The 11,049-nt window shown below is 32.2% G+C and overlaps 1 long non-coding RNA gene across 1 annotated transcript; it reads left to right on the forward strand.

Moving 5' to 3' along the window:
- The first annotated feature begins 10,151 nt into the window (after positions 1 to 10,151).
- Positions 10,152 to 10,735, forward strand: LOC116730241 (uncharacterized). Its single transcript, XR_004341285.1, has 2 exons — positions 10,152 to 10,480; positions 10,564 to 10,735. It is a non-coding gene; the product is annotated as an uncharacterized LOC116730241 (long non-coding RNA).
- The last annotated feature ends 314 nt before the right edge of the window (positions 10,736 to 11,049 follow it).

An 11,049-nucleotide genomic window follows, 5' to 3' on the forward strand; every position in this document is an offset into this window, starting at 1 on the left:
TCGTATCAACCTTCCAGACCTCTCAGGTCTTCCGGTTCTGGTCTGCTCTGCATCCCCAGAACCAGAACCAAACGAGGAGAAGCAGCTTTCAGCATCTATTCACCACAAATTTGGAACAAACTTCCAGAAAACTGTAAAACAGCTGAAACACTGACTTCCTTTAAATCTCCACTAAAAACCCACTTGTTTAGGATTGTAACGAGTAACTCAATTAAGACCTGAACATAACGTTTATTCATCCAGATCCCCTCAAATCATTTACAAATTACAACTTGCACATTTACATTCTACTCTCTGTACTCCAACACAATCAACAGCTTTTAAATACAGAAAATGATGACAAAAAAAATACATTTTCTGTCACTGCTATCCGTTCTAGTCTCAATAGAAATGAACAGCTGCACATTATTTCGCTGGCAAACATGTCAAAAACTATTCTTCACGCACCAACATCCCATAATATATCCCTCAGGCGGGTTTGGACGCAGCGGTCAGCTTCTTCCGGCGCAACATCCACTCCGAGGGCCTTCAGGACGTCCACCACCGCTGTGGCCCCGCAGGCCGACGCTCCGATCTGCTGGGTCTGCCTCTCCAGAGCCTCCTGGATGGACCACAGCATGGCGGCAGCCGCCTCTTCCTCCTCCTGGTCCTCCGGCTCTGCCTCCATCCGAGCGCTCCACCTGCGGAGAAACGACCGACTTGCTCTAATTTTAAATAAAATTAAGCGGCACTGTTAGTTATAAAGCGAAAACAGCGACACCTACTGTCGTTTCTGTAAAATATTTCAATCCGTTCGGCTTTTGCTCCGTTTCACTTGATATTTTTCTCCACTTTTCGCCAGAATGACAACCACCAGCTGACTACAACAACAATGCTCAGTGAGCATGCGCACTGTACAAGGTAACGTGCTCGCTACTTCTATTCCAAGAGAGAAGAGAAACAGCGCGGCCGCTAGCGCACCCTAGTGGTGTGAGGTCACAACTGCATCCTTACAGAAACATTTTCTACATCCAGGAATACTGATTTTATATTTCATTCATTAATTTAATCCGAGTTATATTTGATCTAAGGGCAGCGTTATAGTTTTGTTCAATAACCCACACAGTAAAAGTGTAAACTTTGTCAATTTTTTTGGTAATAATGAGATTTTTATGCACACTTACGCTAAAACATTACATAAAAGTCAATTAAAAGTGTAAACCCTGTATAAAAAGTGTCATTTCATGACAACATTTATAAAGAATCCTATGTCCTTTTTACGTGCACCCCTTCAAATAAAGTCTTACCAAATTTACTTCCTTGCAACCACATTGTTTTAAATAATATCACACCCTGGTTCACTTACACCTGCTTAGTTGTTTATGCTGTGGATTAATTTCACATTGTAAATAAAACATCAGCAAAACACTCACCTGATCCAGACGCTGCTCTTCTTTTTTGGCGGTTGGCAAGCAACTTATTGATGTGCATTACCGCCATGAACTGGAATGGAGTGTGGATCGGGATGCTACATATATATTACTCCCAAGCCCCCCCAAAAAAGAAAAGAAAAGAAACCTTATATCCTATCAATTTCGCTTTCTTAAGATAATTGATTAAATAACAAAAATATACAGACTCTGCTCTGCTGCTGCACGGAGTCTGAACCGGTTCTGATCCAAACCTGACTAGAGCTGACACACCTGAGGCTCCGCCCCCTGACAATAAACACCTTTCATTTTCCTTTGTATGAGTTGAGCTGTAAAACTTTAGGTCACATTTGAACTTTTTCAGGTTTTTCTCAGTTTTCTGCTCATTTCCAACCAACATTTTATTGCAGGAAATCATTTCAGGAAGGAACCAGAAGATTCAGGAGTCTGGGAGATGTGACTGTAACCGACCTGGACACTGAGGCCCCAGAGCGCCCCCTGCAGGATCTGCTGCACCATTAACCAGACAGAAATGGCAGTTTTATACAAGTTATTATTCTAATTCAATAGCTGATTTAATTAAACAAGTTTTGATTGAAAAGATTCTCATCTGTTTTATTAAAAAAAACATCTTCAGTCTGAATACTGCAAAAAATAAACTGCTGGCTAAATTAGTAGCTTAAAGCTGAAATCAACTTGAGATGTTTCTGCTTTTACTAATTTAAGCTGTGAAACTAAATGTGAAAACTTATAATACAGCAAAAATGGCATGGAGGATTAACATGAAGGTTTAGTTATTATATGTGTACACAGTCAGCTGCATAAAAAATACACAAAGATTCTTTAAAAACTTTATTTGGTCGTTAAACATCCAGCAACCCACATTGCATTAGAAGAATTATGAAATCAAACATGAACCAATCAGCACATTATCCCAAAAAAAAAGAACTGCTCTTCGGGGCCCCTGGTGGACGCGGTAGGTACCGCACGCTTCGCAAGTTTAAACCTTAAAGTTTGAACTCGGCATGGGAAGGGACGAGATTCTCACGGTACAACCTTGAATATCACATTTTTACAAAAACGAATCTTTAAGAATATCTCGGCAGGTAAGCGTTTCTCGGCAAAACACATGCCCAAGGCATAAAAAACTAAGCCTAAAGGCCAATAACACACAATTTCACTATGAAGTGATTTGTTTTCACAATATATACAGTATTTGATAATGTATGTAGAAATTATTTTATTGATAAAAAGAAAAAAAAAAAAGAATTGCTCTTCGGCGCCCTGGTGGCCACGGTAGGTACTGCATGCATCGCAAGGTTTAAGCCTTAAAGTTTAAACCTTGAATATCACATTTTTACAAAAATGAATCTTTAAGAATATCTCGGCAGGTAAGTGTTTCTCGGCACAACACATGCCCAAGGCATAAAAAACTAAGCCTAAAGGCCAATAACAGGCACCTTGGTGGAGCTGATTTTTATTCATTTTTGTAACAATTCCTGTCATATCAAAAACACACAATTTCACTATGAAGTGATTTGTGCTCACAATATATACAGTATTTGATAATGTATGTAGAAATTATTTTATTGATGAAAAGAAAAAAAAAAAGAATTGCTCTTCGGCGCCCCTGGTGGCCACGGTAGGTACTGCATGAGGTTTAAAGTTTAAACCTTAAAGTTTAAACCTTAAAGTTTAAACCTTAAAGTTTAAACCTTAAAGTTTAAACCTTAAAGTTTAAACCTTAAAGTTTAAACCTTAAAGTTTAAACCTTAAAGTTTAAACCTTAAAGTTTAAACCTTAAAGTTTAAACCTTAAAGTTTAAACCTTAAAGTTTAAACCTTAAAGTTTAAACCTTAAAGTTTAAACCTTAAAGTTTAAACCTTAAAGTTTAAACCTTAAAGTTTAAACCTTAAAGTTTAAACCTTAAAGTTTAAACCTTAAAGTTTAAACCTTAAAGTTTAAACCTTAAAGTTTAAACCTTAAAGTTTAAACCTTAAAGTTTAAACCTTAAAGTTTAAACCTTAAAGTTTAAACCTTAAAGTTTAAACCTTAAAGTTTAAACCTTAAAGTTTAAACCTTAAAGTTTAAACCTTAAAGTTTAAACCTTAAAGTTTAAACCTTAAAGTTTAAACCTTAAAGTTTAAACCTTAAAGTTTAAACCTTAAAGTTTAAACCTTAAAGTTTAAACCTTAAAGTTTAAACCTTAAAGTTTAAACCTTAAAGTTTAAACCTTAAAGTTTAAACCTTAAAGTTTAAACCTTAAAGTTTAAACCTTAAAGTTTAAACCTTAAAGTTTAAACCTTAAAGTTTAAACCTTAAAGTTTAAACCTTAAAGTTTAAACCTTAAAGTTTAAACCTTAAAGTTTAAACCTTAAAGTTTAAACCTTAAAGTTTAAACCTTAAAGTTTAAACCTTAAAGTTTAAACCTTAAAGTTTAAACCTTAAAGTTTAAACCTTAAAGTTTAAACCTTAAAGTTTAAACCTTAAAGTTTAAACCTTAAAGTTTAAACCTTAAAGTTTAAACCTTAAAGTTTAAACCTTAAAGTTTAAACCTTAAAGTTTAAACCTTAAAGTTTAAACCTTAAAGTTTAAACCTTAAAGTTTAAACCTTAAAGTTTAAACCTTAAAGTTTAAACCTTAAAGTTTAAACCTTAAAGTTTAAACCTTAAAGTTTAAACCTTAAAGTTTAAACCTTAAAGTTTAAACCTTAAAGTTTAAACCTTAAAGTTTAAACCTTAAAGTTTAAACCTTAAAGTTTAAACCTTAAAGTTTAAACCTTAAAGTTTAAACCTTAAAGTTTAAACCTTAAAGTTTAAACCTTAAAGTTTAAACCTTAAAGTTTAAACCTTAAAGTTTAAACCTTAAAGTTTAAACCTTAAAGTTTAAACCTTAAAGTTTAAACCTTAAAGTTTAAACCTTAAAGTTTAAACCTTAAAGTTTAAACCTTAAAGTTTAAACCTTAAAGTTTAAACCTTAAAGTTTAAACCTTAAAGTTTAAACCTTAAAGTTTAAACCTTAAAGTTTAAACCTTAAAGTTTAAACCTTAAAGTTTAAACCTTAAAGTTTAAACCTTAAAGTTTAAACCTTAAAGTTTAAACCTTAAAGTTTAAACCTTAAAGTTTAAACCTTAAAGTTTAAACCTTAAAGTTTAAACCTTAAAGTTTAAACCTTAAAGTTTAAACCTTAAAGTTTAAACCTTAAAGTTTAAACCTTAAAGTTTAAACCTTAAAGTTTAAACCTTAAAGTTTAAACCTTAAAGTTTAAACCTTAAAGTTTAAACCTTAAAGTTTAAACCTTAAAGTTTAAACCTTAAAGTTTAAACCTTAAAGTTTAAACCTTAAAGTTTAAACCTTAAAGTTTAAACCTTAAAGTTTAAACCTTAAAGTTTAAACCTTAAAGTTTAAACCTTAAAGTTTAAACCTTAAAGTTTAAACCTTAAAGTTTAAACCTTAAAGTTTAAACCTTAAAGTTTAAACCTTAAAGTTTAAACCTTAAAGTTTAAACCTTAAAGTTTAAACCTTAAAGTTTAAACCTTAAAGTTTAAACCTTAAAGTTTAAACCTTAAAGTTTAAACCTTAAAGTTTAAACCTTAAAGTTTAAACCTTAAAGTTTAAACCTTAAAGTTTAAACCTTAAAGTTTAAACCTTAAAGTTTAAACCTTAAAGTTTAAACCTTAAAGTTTAAACCTTAAAGTTTAAACCTTAAAGTTTAAACCTTAAAGTTTAAACCTTAAAGTTTAAACCTTAAAGTTTAAACCTTAAAGTTTAAACCTTAAAGTTTAAACCTTAAAGTTTAAACCTTAAAGTTTAAACCTTAAAGTTTAAACCTTAAAGTTTAAACCTTAAAGTTTAAACCTTAAAGTTTAAACCTTAAAGTTTAAACCTTAAAGTTTAAACCTTAAAGTTTTAAACCTTAAAGTTTAAACCTTAAAGTTTAAACCTTAAAGTTTAAACCTTAAAGTTTAAACCTTAAAGTTTAAACCTTAAAGTTTAAACCTTAAAGTTTAAACCTTAAAGTTTAAACCTTAAAGTTTAAACCTTAAAGTTTAAACCTTAAAGTTTAAACCTTAAAGTTTAAACCTTAAAGTTTAAACCTTAAAGTTTAAACCTTAAAGTTTAAACCTTAAAGTTTAAACCTTAAAGTTTAAACCTTAAAGTTTAAACCTTAAAGTTTAAACCTTAAAGTTTAAACCTTAAAGTTTAAACCTTAAAGTTTAAACCTTAAAGTTTAAACCTTAAAGTTTAAACCTTAAAGTTTAAACCTTAAAGTTTAAACCTTAAAGTTTAAACCTTAAAGTTTAAACCTTAAAGTTTAAACCTTAAAGTTTAAACCTTAAAGTTTAAACCTTAAAGTTTAAACCTTAAAGTTTAAACCTTAAAGTTTAAACCTTAAAGTTTAAACCTTAAAGTTTAAACCTTAAAGTTTAAACCTTAAAGTTTAAACCTTAAAGTTTAAACCTTAAAGTTTAAACCTTAAAGTTTAAACCTTAAAGTTTAAACCTTAAAGTTTAAACCTTAAAGTTTAAACCTTAAAGTTTAAACCTTAAAGTTTAAACCTTAAAGTTTAAACCTTAAAGTTTAAACCTTAAAGTTTAAACCTTAAAGTTTAAACCTTAAAGTTTAAACCTTAAAGTTTAAACCTTAAAGTTTAAACCTTAAAGTTTAAACCTTAAAGTTTAAACCTTAAAGTTTAAACCTTAAAGTTTAAACCTTAAAGTTTAAACCTTAAAGTTTAAACCTTAAAGTTTAAACCTTAAAGTTTAAACCTTAAAGTTTAAACCTTAAAGTTTAAACCTTAAAGTTTAAACCTTAAAGTTTAAACCTTAAAGTTTAAACCTTAAAGTTTAAACCTTAAAGTTTAAACCTTAAAGTTTAAACCTTAAAGTTTAAACCTTAAAGTTTAAACCTTAAAGTTTAAACCTTAAAGTTTAAACCTTAAAGTTTAAACCTTAAAGTTTAAACCTTAAAGTTTAAACCTTAAAGTTTAAACCTTAAAGTTTAAACCTTAAAGTTTAAACCTTAAAGTTTAAACCTTAAAGTTTAAACCTTAAAGTTTAAACCTTAAAGTTTAAACCTTAAAGTTTAAACCTTAAAGTTTAAACCTTAAAGTTTAAACCTTAAAGTTTAAACCTTAAAGTTTAAACCTTAAAGTTTAAACCTTAAAGTTTAAACCTTAAAGTTTAAACCTTAAAGTTTAAACCTTAAAGTTTAAACCTTAAAGTTTAAACCTTAAAGTTTAAACCTTAAAGTTTAAACCTTAAAGTTTAAACCTTAAAGTTTAAACCTTAAAGTTTAAACCTTAAAGTTTAAACCTTAAAGTTTAAACCTTAAAGTTTAAACCTTAAAGTTTAAACCTTAAAGTTTAAACCTTAAAGTTTAAACCTTAAAGTTTAAACCTTAAAGTTTAAACCTTAAAGTTTAAACCTTAAAGTTTAAACCTTAAAGTTTAAACCTTAAAGTTTAAACCTTAAAGTTTAAACCTTAAAGTTTAAACCTTAAAGTTTAAACCTTAAAGTTTAAACCTTAAAGTTTAAACCTTAAAGTTTAAACCTTAAAGTTTAAACCTTAAAGTTTAAACCTTAAAGTTTAAACCTTAAAGTTTAAACCTTAAAGTTTAAACCTTAAAGTTTAAACCTTAAAGTTTAAACCTTAAAGTTTAAACCTTAAAGTTTAAACCTTAAAGTTTAAACCTTAAAGTTTAAACCTTAAAGTTTAAACCTTAAAGTTTAAACCTTAAAGTTTAAACCTTAAAGTTTAAACCTTAAAGTTTAAACCTTAAAGTTTAAACCTTAAAGTTTAAACCTTAAAGTTTAAACCTTAAAGTTTAAACCTTAAAGTTTAAACCTTAAAGTTTAAACCTTAAAGTTTAAACCTTAAAGTTTAAACCTTAAAGTTTAAACCTTAAAGTTTAAACCTTAAAGTTTAAACCTTAAAGTTTAAACCTTAAAGTTTAAACCTTAAAGTTTAAACCTTAAAGTTTAAACCTTAAAGTTTAAACCTTAAAGTTTAAACCTTAAAGTTTAAACCTTAAAGTTTAAACCTTAAAGTTTAAACCTTAAAGTTTAAACCTTAAAGTTTAAACCTTAAAGTTTAAACCTTAAAGTTTAAACCTTAAAGTTTAAACCTTAAAGTTTAAACCTTAAAGTTTAAACCTTAAAGTTTAAACCTTAAAGTTTAAACCTTAAAGTTTAAACCTTAAAGTTTAAACCTTAAAGTTTAAACCTTAAAGTTTAAACCTTAAAGTTTAAACCTTAAAGTTTAAACCTTAAAGTTTAAACCTTAAAGTTTAAACCTTAAAGTTTAAACCTTAAATTTAAAGTTTAAACCTTAAAGTTTAAACCTTAAAGTTTAAACCTTAAAGTTTAAACCTTAAAGTTTAAACCTTAAAGTTTAAACCTTAAAGTTTAAACCTTAAAGTTTAAACCTTAAAGTTTAAACCTTAAAGTTTAAACCTTAAAGTTTAAACCTTAAAGTTTAAACCTTAAAGTTTAAACCTTAAAGTTTAAACCTTAAAGTTTAAACCTTAAAGTTTAAACCTTAAAGTTTAAACCTTAAAGTTTAAACCTTAAAGTTTAAACCTTAAAGTTAGGTTTTGCACAGCAGTACTATTCCTTAAAAAATAGTAAAGTACATTTATGTTTTCAGCATTGAAGGGTTTAAATGTGCACACTTGTTAAAACTACAAGATATTCACTTTAAGAAAAGTTGTATGAACCTATACTCCAATTTTCTCACCACCATGAGCTCACATTTTAGAACTGTAACTTAAGGGGCCATGTACAAATATATGTGGAACGTAACCTCCTATCACCTGGCATCCACATGAGGTCATTTTACTGCCACATGTTAGTTGTAGACTAGAAAACATTACAGGGGACAGCCAAAATGGGTGATTGCAGAACCCAAAGTTCCCATGGAGGCATCTGATCCAAACAGTATTCTGGTAAAAAAAAAAAAAAAAAGGTAGTGGCACAGGGTTAGCATGCCACTACTTGCATAATTACCTAACCCTGCAAGAAGACACCTCACAAAGACGTCAAACTGAAATAAGTGACCATCTCACAACCCAGTATTGTCCATATATACAACTCCAAGATGGGTGTAATTGACCTTATGAGTTGCTACCACACAAGTGGCAAAAAATGGAAATTGAGGGTACTAATTAAGGATCTCGCTATAGCCAATAGCTGGCTGTTGTACTGCAAAGACCAATGTGTGACACACAAAGAAGAGCATCATGCTTTTCTGCATGGAAGCTGCCAAAATGGTCTTGGTTTAGCTTGTGAGGCTATAGAAGATTGGACTGCATTCAAGACTCCCGAGTCACCTTTCCCACGTGCTATCCGTTAACACTGCAAGGTTAACATGCAGCATGCTCTGCATTGATTGATTCTCTGCTGGTCTGTGTAGAGTACTGGGAGTCTGCTTGGTGGGGCACCGACTCACCTTTATCAAGCTAGCCAAAATGAACTGCGCACCAGCAGTTCTGCACCAGATTGGTATGGCTCCCCGTGTCATAACGCTAACCAGGAGGATGAGCATTAGCAGTCATACCAAGTCATCATCACCCAGCCATTGTCCCAAGGAAGAAGAACCTGGACCAGCTGCTGCCTTCCAGATCTCTAGACACTTGCTGGGGTTCAAACCATCATCCCTGAAACGAAACCAAAGAGCCATTCTAGTGCCATCATACACCGCAAGACCTCTAGAATGCTCCGTTGTAACTCCATGACCACATTAATAGGTAAGGGTACTTACCCAAAGCAGCCAGCAGGAGGTTTTCTTTTTCGTGTTGAAGCTCGCAGCAGGCAACAGTTCAACAATAAACACCCTATTCTGACTCATGGTGCTGATTTTCTACAAGTTTCCAAATTCATTCTAAGTCATCTAGTTTGATAGAGGAGTTCATTTTGATGAAAACAGTATATGGTTTGTTAGGGGTTGCAGCAAAAACAGCTGAACTAGAAGCTAAAATATGAAGCCCCACCATGCAATGCATTCTGGGTTTTTTAAAGTCCATTTCTGATGTTCAGAACCGTGATAATACACATTTCTGGCACCTAGCAGGAGCTCAACAATGAAATCAGAAGCTGAGCTGTGATTTCTGTCTTCAAAACAGAGTTTGAAAAGACAAATAAAACAAAATAAAACTTGGTTAAAATATCAGACTTTTAAAACCAAATTCAAGCCCCTTCAGAGAAGCATTAAGATAAAACTCCATCATCCAACAGTTATCACTGAGATGACTTTTTAAAGCTGAGCTGAGTTCATTCCAATAACATGAGTTTATTGGAATGAACTCATGTTTATTCCAATAAACATGAATGAACATGAGTTCATCTGTTCCTTTTTACTCCTTAAAAAGTAAAAGAAGAGAAAATCTGTTTAAACATTTACTTTTAAGGCCAATTCCTGGTGAGCCGAGCAGCATTGAGGCAAAACTCCTTCATTGAACAGAAACTCAGACGAGTTTTTAAAGCTCAGCTGATTTATTTAAAAAATTGAGCTAAAAAACAAATCAAAATGTATTGAAACCTGGTTGAAGTAAGAGGCCACTGAAGTTAGGGTTAAGTCCCAGCTCGATAAGAAGTTCCTAGCCAGACTTTGACTAGGTCGAAAAACGAACGGGAGTCTATGGCAGCTACATGAAAGGAATGGGCTAGGACCACCAAACATGGCGGGGACCTGCAGAGGGTTGGAGGGAGAATACGCATCAAGTTTGGTAAAATGAGCACTTTTTGTACTTCACCAATTTTCCCTTCTGTGCACCACCCAGGTCCGTTTAACAGTTTCAGGACCTAACCAGCACCCCTCAGCATCATTTGCTTGAGAAATAATGAGATTTGGAACCTATTGGAACTTCTTCATCTTGCCTGAACTACCAGAGACTGTCAGGATCTGCGGCTTCAGCAGTTCCTCTGGTTTCCTTCTAGGTGGCGTTCGAGAGCTCGCTGCCGTATTCACACACCCTCTCCACAGGTGTGTTTCGGCACACCTGTGGATCATCAGCGGGAGCATATTAGGAGCGGGTTCCCGGCACTTCGTCGCCAAAGTGTTGTCGCCTTTGTGGTACATCTGGTCCTGAGATCTCTAGAAAGATATCCAGTCTGTTTCGCACGCTTACCTGTCCTGTACCTTTCTGTGATTCCTAGGCTCCCTGTTGTCTGGACACTCCATGCGAAGTACGGGATTTGCAGTTCCATCCGCTGAGCTCCCTGACGAGTTACGCCCACCTACCAGCTGTTCGATCACACCGGTCCGCTCCTGATCAGACGCTCCTGCATTACACACCAATTGTCTTTTGTAAATAAATCTTTAATCTGATCTCCTGAGAGAGTCTTTGCATGTGGGTTCGGAGAGTTCAAAACAACATGACAGAGACCAGATGAAGAACCAGACAGGTCCAACTGATGACTTTAGGAGCAACTGTCGTGGCCATTTATGCTAAGGTTTTGTAGTTTATAATTTCTACCAATTTTGTTTTGTTCTTTGGGTAGTTGGAATATATTTAAGTTAATTTAGAATCAAAATTTGTAATTAATTTTTATATTTGGAATTGTTTAATTTACGTTGTTAATTGTTAGACCCTCCCAAAAACACACCGGGTGCTGGGTGGATTGTTTGGTGGATGTCTGGTG

This window comes from Xiphophorus hellerii, chromosome 2 (genome assembly GCF_003331165.1).
Source record: "Xiphophorus hellerii strain 12219 chromosome 2, Xiphophorus_hellerii-4.1, whole genome shotgun sequence".
NCBI classification, from domain to species: domain Eukaryota; kingdom Metazoa; phylum Chordata; class Actinopteri; order Cyprinodontiformes; family Poeciliidae; genus Xiphophorus; species Xiphophorus hellerii.